The sequence below is a fragment of the Triticum dicoccoides genome, chromosome 1B (genome assembly GCF_002162155.2).
Source record: "Triticum dicoccoides isolate Atlit2015 ecotype Zavitan chromosome 1B, WEW_v2.0, whole genome shotgun sequence".
Classification (NCBI taxonomy): Eukaryota; Viridiplantae; Streptophyta; class Magnoliopsida; order Poales; family Poaceae; genus Triticum; species Triticum dicoccoides.
Genome location: NC_041381.1, coordinates 680225286 through 680235059, shown reverse-complemented (window position 1 = coordinate 680235059; position 9774 = coordinate 680225286).

The following is a 9774-nucleotide window of genomic DNA, read 5'->3' as shown; positions in this document are numbered from 1 at the left end:
CTTATAGATGTATGCCTTTTGGGTTGAGTAATGCACCTGCTACCTTTCAAAGATGCATGATGGCTATATTCTCTGACTTTTGTGAGAAAATTTGTGAGGTTTTCATGGACGACTTTTCCGTCTATGGTTCCTCTTTTGATGATTGCTTGAGCATTCTTCCTCGAGTTTTGCAGAGATGTGAAGAAACTAATATTGTCTTGAATTGGGAAAAGTGCCACTTTATGGTGAATGAAGGTATTGTATTGGGGCACAAAGTTTCTGAAAGAGGTATTGAAGTTGATAAAGCCAGGGTTGATGCTATTGAAAAGATGCCATGTCCCAAGGACATCAAAGGTGTAAGAAGTTTCGTTGGTCACGCCGGATTTTATAGGAGGTTCATTAAGGACTTCTCAAAAATCTCTCGGCCTCTGACTAATTTATTACAAAAAGATGTACCATTTGTCTTTGATGATGATTGTGTAGAAGCATTTGAAATACTTAATAAAGCATTAGTCTCTGCACCTGTTGTTCAGCCACCTGATTGGAATTTACCCTTCGAAATTATGTGTGATGCTAGTGATTATGTTGTAGGTGTTGTTCTAGGGAAAAGAGTTGATAAGAAATTAAATGTTATCCATTATGCCAGTAAGACTCTAGATAGTGCTCAAAGAAATTATGCTACTACCGAAAAGGAACCTTTAGCAGTCGTGTTCGCTTGTGATAAATTCAGACCCTATATTGTTGATTCCAAAGTTACTATTCACACTGATCATGCTGCTATTAAATATCTTATGGAAAAGAAAGATGCAAAACCTAGACTCATTAGATGGGTTCTATTGCTTCAAGAATTTGATTTACATATTGTTGACAGAAAAGGAGCTGAGAACCCAGTTGCAGACAACTTGTCTAGGCTAGAGAATGTTCTTGATGACCCACTACCTATTGATGATAGCTTTCCTGATGAGCAATTAAATGTCATAAGTACTTCTCGCACTCTGTGGTATGCTGATTATGCTAATTATATTGTTGCTAAATTTATACCACCTAGCTTCACATACAACAAAAGAAAAAGTTTTTCTATGACTTGCGACATTACTTTTTGGGATGACCCACATCTTTATAAAGAAGGAGTAGATGGTGTTATTAGACGTTGTGTACCCGAGCATGAATAGGAACAGATCCTACGCAAGTGTCACTCTGAAGCTTATGGAGGACACCGCGCTGGAGATAGAACTGCACATAAGGTATTGCAATCTGGTTTTTATTGGCCTACTCTCTTCAAGGATGCCCGTAAGTTTGTTTTATCTTGCAATGAATGTCAAAGAATTGGCAATATTAGTAGACGTCAAGAAATGCCTATGAATTATTCACTTGTTATTGAACCATTTGATGTTTGGGGCTTTGATTATATGGGACCTTTCCCTGCCTCTAATGGTTACACTCATATTTTAGTTATTGTTGATTACGTTACTAAGTGGGTAGAAGCTATTCCAACTAGTAGTGCTGATCATAACACTTCTATTAAAATGCTTAAGGAAATTATTTTTCCGAGGTTTGGAGTCCCTAGATACTTAATGACTGATGGTGGTTCACACTTTATTCATGGTGCTTTCCGTAATATGCTTGCTAAATACGACATTAATCATAGAATTGCATCTCCATATCACCCGCAGTCTAGTGGTCAGGTAGAATTGAGAAATAGAGAGCTCAAATTAATTTTGCAAAAGACTGTCAATAGGTCTAGAAAGAATTGGTCCAAGAAACTGAATGATGCATTATGGGCCTATAGAACTGCATACAAAAATCCTATGGGTATGTCTCCATATAAAATGGTTGATGGAAAAGCTTGTCACTTACCTTTCTAATTAGAACATAAGGCATATTGGGCTATTAAAGAGCTCAACTATGATTTCAAACTTGCCGGTGGGAAGAGGTTATTTGATATTAGCTCACTTGATGAATGGAGAACCCAAGCTTATGAAAATGCCAAGTTGTTTAAAGAAAAAGTCAAAAGATGGCATGACAAAAGGATACAAAAGCGTGAGTTTAATGTAGGTGATTATGTATTGCTATACAACTCTCGTTTAAGATTTTTTGCAGGAAAACTTCTCTCCAAATGGGAAGGCCCTTACATTATCGAGGAGGTCTATCGTTCCGGTGCCATAAAAATTAACAACTTCGCAGGCAAGAATCCGAAGGTGGTAAACGGTCAAAGGATCAAACACTATATCTCAGGTAATCCTATAAATCTTGAAACTAATATTATTGAAACCGTAACCCCGGAGGAATACATAAGAGACAATTTCCAGAACGTTCCAGACCCCGAAAAGGAATAGGTATGTGGTACGGTAAGTAAACCGACTCCAAAACAATTTTTAAGGCAATATTTTTTCGTTTCAGAATATTTAGAAAAATAGAAAAATAAGTAGCAGTCCGGGGAGGACACGAGGCCTCCACGAGGGTGGAGGGGGCGCCCTACCTCCTTGGGCGTGCCCCCTACCTCGTGAGCCCCTCGTGTGCCCTCCAGACTCCGTTTCCTTGCACGATACGTATTTTGGTCGGTAAAAAATCATTATATATACTCCCGAAGGTTTTGACTCTCGTATCACAAAAATCTCCCATGTTCTTGTTTCTAGCTATTCCTGCTGCAGATTTGAGGATTCCAGAGACTCGATCATCCTTCTATGATGGTGAGCCTATGCCATGGAAGGTGGACGACAAGCTTGCATCATCATCAACACCTCCACCGCCAACAACAAGGAAGGAGACATAATCATCTGGGTATGGGCACTCCCCTTGGCAACTGCCAAGCTTGGGGGAGGTGCCCTGGTATCATATCACCATCACAACTCCTATCTTTACCATTTTTCCTAGTTCGATCCTATTAGTAGTATCTTGATTTAGTAGAATAAAGTCATGGCATGATCTAGTTTTGAGTTTTGCTTTATGATCCTTCTTTGTAATCGAGTCCGTGAGCTATATAATAAAGATTAGTGTTGAGTCAAGGGCTTGAGTATTTTGCCATGATCTTGGGTGATTAGAATAAAAAGAATAAAAAAGAATCAAAGAGTTCATATTGATCTTAGTGAAAGTAATGACTTCACATAGAAAGAGTTTGATGATTTAAAGTTGTTGGGAGTTAGCAATTTTAGCTTTGGTCATCGTTGCAATTAATAGGAAGTAATAAGGGAAGAGAGGTTTCACATATAGATATATTATCATTGACATCTTTTATGATTGGGAGCACTCATTAAAATATGACATGCTAAAGAGTTGAGGTTGGACAAGGAAGACAACACAATGAGTTATGTTTTCTTATATCTGAGATAAAGTATGTTGTCATGGTTCCTCTACCGTGTTGAGCTTGCCTTTCCCCCTCATGCTAGCCAAATTCTCAGCACTAAGTAGAAATACTACTTGTGCTTCCAAATACCCTTAAACCAGTTTTGCCATGAGAGTCCACCATATCTACCTATGGATTGAGTAAGATCCTTCAAGTAAGTTGTCATTGGTGCAAGCAATAAAAATTGCTCTTTAAATATGCATGATTTATTAGTGCGGAGAAAATAAGCTTTGTACGAACTTGTTGTGGACGCAATAAAAGCGACGGACTGCATAATAAAGGTTCACATGCAAGGGGAAATATAAAGTGACGTTCTTTTGCATTAAGATTTTGTGCATCAACCCTAAACGCGCATGACAACCTCTGCTTCCCTCTGCGAAGGGCCTATCTTTTATTATTATCCTCTACCTTATGCAAGAGTCATGGTGATCTTCACCTTTTCCTTTTTCATTTTATCCTTTGGAAAGCTCAGCATGTTGGAAAGAACATGATATATATATCTAATTGGATGTGGGGGAGCATGAATTATTATTGTTGACATTACCCTTGAGGTAAAAGGTTGTGGGGCAAAAATCATAAGCCCCTATCTTCCTCTGTGTCCGATTAAAACTCCGTAACCACAAGTATCGCGTGAGTGTTAGCAATTATGAAGGACTAAGTGATAGTTGAGTATGTGGACTTGCTTTTAAGCTCTGACATAGACTCTTTCCAATGTTATGATAAATTGCAATTGCTTCAATGACTGAGGGTATAAATTTGTTGGTGCTCAATAAGTTTTCTGATTCATACTTTGGCTTTGTGAAAAGATCATCACTTGAACATAATTAATCATATGAAAAAATCTTTATATGTTGCCGTTATGAAATAATCATGATGCCTTCATGTACATATTTTATTTTTATCGACGCCTCTACCTCTAAACATGAGGACATATTCATTTTTATCGGCTTTTTGCTTGAGGACAAGCGAGGTCTAAGCTTGGGGGAGTTGATACGTCCATTTTGCATCATGTTTTTATGTCAATATTTATTGCATTATGGGCTGTTATTTCACGTTATGTCACAATACTTATGGCTATTCTCTCTTATTTTACAAGGTTTACATGAAGAGGGAGAATGCCGGCAGCTGGAATTCTGGGCTGGAAAAGGAGCAAATATTGGAGGACTGTTCTGCGCAACTTCAAAAGTCCTGAAACTCCATGGAATACCTTAAAATAAATAAAGAAAAATCGTTGCCAAAGATGAAGGCCAGGGGGCCCACACCCTTCTCACGAGGGTGGGGGGGGCGCCCCCCTGGGCGTGCCCCCCTACCTTGTGGGCCCCCTGGTGGTTCTCCGACGCCCGTCTTCTCCTATATGAAGTCTTTCGATGAGAAAAAAATAGAAGAGAACCTTTTGGGACAAGACTCCGCCGCCACGAGGCGGAACCAATCTAGGGCTCCGGCAGAGCTATTCTGCCGGGGACACTTCCATTCGGGAGGGGGAAATCATCACCATCGTCATCACCAACGCTCCTCTCATCGGGAGAGGGCAATCTCCATCAACATCTTCACCAGCACCATCTCATCTCCAAACCCTAGTTCATCTCTTGTATCCAATTCTTGGCTCCAAGTCCGGGATTGGTGCTAATAGGTTGCTAGTAGTGTCACTACTAGGAAAAGGCCTACTAATGGCGCACCGGTTTTGCCTACTAATGGCGCACTACCGGTGCTCCATTAGTACCACGCCACTAGTATTTTTTACTAATGGCGCACCACTGGTGCGCCATTAGTATCTGGTATACTAATAGCGCACCAAGCAGTGTGCCATTAGTATGTAACACCATGCGCTATTAGTATGCCTCCCGGGGGGCCATACGTAACCATGTGCTTTGTCATACTAATGGCGCACACTGTGATGGTGCGCGATTAGTATCCTTTGGCATACTAATGGCACACCTCGAGGTGATGCGCCATTAGTATGAATATTTGTTTTTTTTTTACTTTTCTGATTTTTGCACAGGTTACAAAATATATTATTGGACAAAATATAGACAGCAGCACACAGCAACAGCAGATTCATCGAATACAATAGAAGATTAGTCTTCGAATACAATTCATCATATTAGTCTCCGAATTCAAAAGACCGAACAAAGATAAAACATTACAAGTCTCAAGACCGCGAGTATCGAGTTTGTCTTCACATTACAAGTCGATATCGATCATCGAAACTACCATCACATAGAAGAGAGCTGCGGTCATCACAATGAGCATCATCGCGATCAAACTGGTCTTCATCCGTTTCCTCCAATGCTCCCTCCTCTCTCCCGCTAGATAGCAGGCGTATCTAGATTCGGCCTCCGCCCTAGTGGTGTACCCTTTGTAACTGTTACCGCTGAAACGGTGAACCTGTCTCCGACACTCCTCCCAGTCGTCGTAGACTCCGGGAACCTTACCCTTGTACACGACATACGATGACATCTCTATGCACAAGCCAAACAATAGGAAATACATAAGCAATATGTAAGTATGCAACAAAAGGATCGGAAGAGAAAAGCAAGACATTAATAGCACGATTCATGGTCCTACTAATAAATAGCATCGATTACATCTAAGTTGAACGACTGTCCAAACCAAAGAGACATACGAATTCATTAAAGTTTAATTACAACATGAGCCAATCAATGTTTCGGAACTACACATCACTACTTTCGACTCGACTCATCGGACAGGAGCGTGGATGAAGTCGTTGTCTGTCGTGATGGTCATGAAATCGTGGTCGTTGTCACCCTACATTTGTAGCGTTCCATCTATCTCACTGTTGGACGGTTGATATCTGAGGAAGAACTTCCCCGAGGTATAAAGGACATCTTGATGGATGATGTCCGCAAACTCCGATTGGATGCGAAAGAATTCTTGTCTGAGGTCTGCGTCCTGGATTGCCGATAAGCTCGCGGCCGAATCTTTGAGATTATCTGGTAGCAGAAGGTGATGATGGTCCCTTACGATCCCCGGCATGTGATGGAGGGCGTGGTAGGCATCCTTCTGACCGCCAGGTGGCTGCTTGACACAGCAGAACTTTGTATTGTGTGAGAAGGTGTGCTTGCCGTACTTACAAACTGCCCTGGTGAAGGTGCCTCCAGATTTGGCGTAGCCGGGGAGAACATCATCAAGAACTTTCTTGACATTTGTGTAGTCTATCTTGGAGTTACAGTTCGGGTCGAAATACGTGGCCATGGAATATTTTGGGCTTAAGAGGATGAGCGTGCAATGTGTGTCACTGCACAGAACACGGAATGTTAGAAAAAAAAAGAACGATTGAAATCTAAGAAATCATATGTTACAGGGCGGTTAAGGGATGACTTAGTTGGGAAAGTAAGCCACAAGGAAGGTATCCTTATCTGGGTTTGCCAGAATGACGCCTTCGAGGTGTGAACTCGCAACTTGGCGGTCCCCAGCACTGCTCAAGTGCTTGGCACGCATGTAGAAGGGGTCAACTATCACGATGTCCGGGGTCTTGTCTCTAATGATCTGCATCCCCATACTCAGCGAAAACAGCCGAACGAAGGTGTAGTGCAGCGGATGAAGGTTAAACATAGCAAAGATGTCATCAAACCGCAGGACGATCGTACCCCCGATGTCGCCATCCACAAAGCTCTTGCCCTCTGGCACCTTGGCCACGAAAACCGGGTATGCCACATCATTCTCTCTGAGACGTCGCTTCTCCAAAGAAAGAACACTGTCGTGCAAACTCCGCATAGCACCGGTTGCAGCATTGAGCATATTTGGCGGTAGCATCTCCCTACCCGCCACATGCACCCTCCTCGAAATATCCTTAGGTGAAGGTGGCCCGTCCTGAGCACGGATCGAACTCGGTGCCAGCTGGCTTGCACCGGCGCCCTTGTTAGTCTTTCATTTCCGTCCCTTTTTCTTGATCTCCTGTAATGGGACTGAGTTCTGCTCACGGACCGCCTTCTTGAGCGTGTTGAGGCTGATAATATTTCGCACGTCAGCTATCTGAGGCTCGATGAAGGCGGGAGCTGGAGGCGTCTCTTGAGAACTGAACGCCAGATGATGCCTGTTGCAATTGGATTTCTCCGCCGTACCAGCTAGATCGCGGTCGTCTTGATTGGGTTCTTGAGAAAGAGGCTCGCAGCACTCGACAGCATACCCATGTTAGGTAAAGTACTTATCGACTTTGGTAAATGTACCATCGCCATTGTCGTCGTCGTCCAGATCCTGTGCCATAGGGATGTCCGGATCCTGTTCCATAGGGATGTCCGGCATAGGGATGTCTGGCAGGTCCGGTAGCGTTGCGGCGTTCTTGCCATGGCTTGGCGCCGGCACGACTGGCGGTCTTGTCTGTGGGGTGGTGTCCCCCGCCCCCAAACGGATCTGGCTCTTCGGCCAAAGCAGGGGCCAGTTTATGCAGGCGCTGAGGGTCATCTCATCTTCTTCGTCGGCCCCAGCGGGTCGAATCGGAGGTAACAGCTTGTCGCAGCCTGGCAGCACCCGAACCACTTCAACCCTATACACTGTGGTGGCATCGGATTACCGTGGAACATGGGGTTGCCCGGTTGAACGATTCTGCCCTTGGCGACATCGAACAACTCGCCGCCCATGAAGTGCAGAAGAGTGCAAGGAACATCGGCGGCGCCTTGCAAAAACATGTAGGGCGTCAGGGATGCCCAGTCAAAGGCAAGGAGATGAAGTCATCGGCCGAGAGGCTTAGTTACCGTGATCCCGTCGAGCTCGGCTAATGTCGAGGCACCGCCAACAGCGGGCGTGCAACTGACGGAGGGGGCGCTTGCTGGCGAGGTGTCGGCCGACATACACTCGGCTGCATTAAGCTCCAATGCCCGTGCCGGCGCCGGTGACACGAATACCGCCTTCGCCGGAGACACCAATGGCACCGCCGGAGACACCAATGGCACCGCCGGAGACACCAATGGCGCCGCCTGCGCGCTGTGCGAGTTGCTGGCCGTGAAGCTGGGAACCAGGGGAGGCCCCTATTGGCCGCCCGCAATCCACGTCGTCAGCCCATGAATCAACGTAGGCACCATGGCGTTGAGCTTCGTTCCCAGTTGTTGTTCCACTTACTCTTGGAAAAGCTCCGGAATCCGCGCCACTTGTGCCTTGAGTGCTTCAACCTCGCGCGTCTGGCTTTCCGAGCTGGTCTTTTTCTCCTTCCGCCCACCAGCGGTATAGTATGACGACCATTTTGTGGACAAGCCTTTGCCGGCCACACGACCAGCTGACATCGGCTTACTGAGCTTATCCTTGTTTTTCATTACGTTCAACGCCCTATTTAAAGGGGTGTCGAAAGGGGAGCTCTCAGACGACCCCGCGCTACTGCTTTCAGTGTCCTGTGGAAGGAACGTGAACCATTTAGAAATATTGGGGATTAGTTAGAGTGCAACCATATGGAGCAAATTACGCGGGGGTGTATTCCTTACCATAACAAGCTCAAGCGCCCTGGTCTTCGGATCCGTGGTAAGCTCCTTTGTTATCGGGTCCTCCTTGTACCTGGCCCTAACAAAGTTCCTGGTCTGCTTGTCACCGTTGTATTTCTCGAAGCGGGGCCGTAGGCCTTGCTCGGCACGCTCCGCGTCCACCTTGTCCCATATAGGCTCCGCCACTCTGTAACCGCTGGGACCGAGTTTGTATTCCCCTAAGTTCAACTCCCGCATTTCTTTCCCCCCACTGACTTGATTCAGAGGTTGCGCTGCTCTCGCACTTGATCTTGAACTCCTTGTAGTCATCTTCGCTGATCGAAGGATTTTTCGCCTTGATCTTCTCATAACTATCACCTTTATCAATCATTCTCTTCACCGCGCTTCTCCAAGTAGACAGGGCGGTGCTCATCCTCGTGAGGGCGGCACTGTTCACTTTATTCCCTGAGAGGCGTGTGTTTTCAAATTCGGCGGGGAACTTGTATCGTTCGTGCAGCTTCGTGAAGAGGAGGTTGCGCAAATTCCCTCGGTCCTTATGCCTAAGGTTCTCGGTGTTGATCGAGACGGTGCTCCAGAGAATGCACCCGAGCTGAAGCGAGTACCCCTTGACTATATGTTTGGGCTGTGTTGGATGCCCGTCCGAGTCCACTTGAGTAAATTCCTCCTTGAGGGTGCGGAGCGCATTCGGGCGTCGGTCCTTCCTTTGCTTCTTCGGTTGGCTGCCATCTGTGTGTGTGCCGCCATCATTAGTGGTGGTATCCTCGGCGGCACCATCAGTGGTGTCATCCCCGATGCCACTAGGGGTTGTGTAGTCAGGATCGGTGTTTTCTGCGGCGTCCTCATAGCGGTGAGGTTGTTCCTCCATCTCCTGGGACAGCTCCCAGAATTGCTTGCCGCCTGAACCGTCGGCCTCGTCGTTGTTGGCCATGTTTCGCTCTAAATAGGAAAACAGTTTGGTCAAAAAGTTCGTTATTGTCAAGGAACAAGATCAAGGTCTCATCATTTAGGGTTTGTTGACATCGA